We start from the raw sequence: 2,240 nt of genomic DNA, 5'->3' as shown, positions 1-2,240 counted from the left end.
GCCAGATGACCCCAGCCAGGTGCATGTCTAGCCTCCTCTTAAAGACCCCCAAGGTAGGGGAGAGCACTACCTCCCTTGGAAGCCCATTCCAGATTTTGGCAACCCTTACAGTAAAGTTCTTCCTGATGTCTAATCTAAGTCTGTTCTTCATCAGTTTGTAGCTGTTGTTCCTAGATACTATAAGGGGTGCCCTGGTAAACAGAGCATCTCCTATTCCTTGCTGTCCTATCCCCCTTCCCCACCCCTGCCGATGAATTTGTAGGCAGCCACAAGATCACCCCTCAGCCTTCTCTTGCAGAGGCTGAAGAGATCCAGGGTCCTCAATGTCTCCTCATAGGCCTTGTCGTGCAGGCCCCTAGCCATACGAGTGGCCCTCCTCTAAACCCTCTTGAGGTTGTCCACATCCCTCTTGAAGTGTGATGCCCAAAACTGGATGCAGTATTCCAACTGTGACCTAAGCAATGCCACGTAAAGGGGAAGTATCACCTCCTTGGACCTGTTTGTCATGCACCTGCTAATACATGATAAATTGTGGTTAGCTTTACTGATCACTTTGTCACATTGATGACTCATGTTCATCTTGAAGTCAACAGTGACTACAAGATCCCTTTCCATTGCTGTGCTGCTGAGAAGGTCCTCCCCCAGCCTATAAGCATACTGGTGATTCCTTCTTCCTAGGTGCAGCACCTTGCATTTGTCCTTATTGAACTGCATACTATTCTATTCCTCCCAGCTTTCCAGTCTGTCTTCAGATCCACCTGGATTCCTTCCTTAACTTCTGGTGCGTTAACTTTACCCCATAATTTGGTATCATCTGAGAATTTGGACAGAGTGCTTTCCACATCCAAGTCACTGATGAAGACATTGACCAGTACCAGTCCAAGGACTGAGCCTTGTGGGACTCCACTGCCCACATCTTTCCAACCCATCCACCACCACACTCTGAGTGTGACCCCTAAGCCAATTTTTCACCCACCTGACCGTGTAATTATCTACGTCACAGTTGCTCAGTTTCTCTATGAGAATATAATGAGATACTATATTGAAGGCCTTCTTAAAAACCAAGTAGATGATATCCACCTTGATTCCTGCGTTACATCTACTTCAATTCCTGCATCTAAATGTTTTGTGACCTGGTCATGAAAAGAAACAAGGTTAGTCAGGCAGGATCTACCTGCTATGAATCCATGCTGGTTGCTCCTTAGCATTGGAGTCCAGTGGGAAAAACAACAAATGTGATCCTTAATAATTTTTTCAAAGCTTTTCCTGAGGATAAAGGTGAGACTAACCCATCTATAATTACCCAGATCCTCCTTTCTCTCCTTTTTGAAAATTGGGACCACATTGGCCCTTTTCCAGTCCTCTGGGACCTGACCTGATCACCAAAAGTACTCAGACAGCTATGCTACTGGCTCTGCTATGACACAGGCCAATTTCTTCAGTACCCTTGGATGAAGATCATCCAGGCCTGCTGACTTAAGCACATTCAGTCCCTCCAAGTGTTTCTTCACTAAGTCGGTGCTAACAGTTGGTGGGCTGGTTTCCCCTTTATGCCTGTCTATGATCCAATTGAGAGATTTGTCCAGATCCGAGTTCAGGAATACAGAGGCAAAAAACACATTGAAGAGCTCAGCTTTGTCCCCCTCTATCTGTCACTAATTGCCCTAGTTTGTCTTGTAGGGGGCCTAGGCTACATTAGTGGTAATGTATTGTGTATCCAGCACTTCAGTTCTCATCTCAGCAGTTGGGAACCTTTGTTGGCATTGGGGTTTTCAGAGTTTCCAGATTACTTGACACAGCTAGGAGTCTGGGATCTTGAGTGCCCAGGCTCCAAAGTTCATGGCTTAGCAAAGTATTTGTGTTACTCCTAATCTAGTGAACGGTACTAGAACTTGAAACAACAAGAAAGTTGAAAAGCTGGCATCTTCAAAAGGAGCTACACTGCTCTCCATGCCTACAAGCAAAGTAGGAGTCCCTCATTAGACATTTTTTCAGCTGAGACGTGCTGGTTTTTTAGACCACTTATAAACAGGAGAAAGAGTATCTTTCAAAGAATGACTTTGTAACTCTGGAGTAGCTGTTTCTTGTGTATAAAATATATCTATGGTAATCATATCTATCATATCTGTTAAAATGGGGTATGTGGCTAATTTCTTTGCTGGAATTTGAGAGAATAAATAAGTGAAATAAACTTGAGTGAAGAAAACCAGTTTTGAATGCAGAAGTTACCCTACACTGCC

General features: G+C 44.4%; 1 protein-coding gene across 3 annotated transcripts in view; it reads left to right on the top strand.

The window, feature by feature from the left end:
- The window catches only part of KCNT2 (potassium sodium-activated channel subfamily T member 2), a 371,828-nt gene that overhangs the window by 231,148 nt on the left and 138,440 nt on the right, over positions 1-2,240 (top strand). The window lies entirely within an intron of this gene.

This window comes from Alligator sinensis, unplaced genomic scaffold (assembly GCF_000455745.1).
Source record: "Alligator sinensis unplaced genomic scaffold, ASM45574v1 scaffold56_1, whole genome shotgun sequence".
NCBI classification, from domain to species: Eukaryota; Metazoa; Chordata; order Crocodylia; family Alligatoridae; genus Alligator; species Alligator sinensis.
This window is presented reverse-complemented; position numbering and strand designations above follow the sequence as displayed.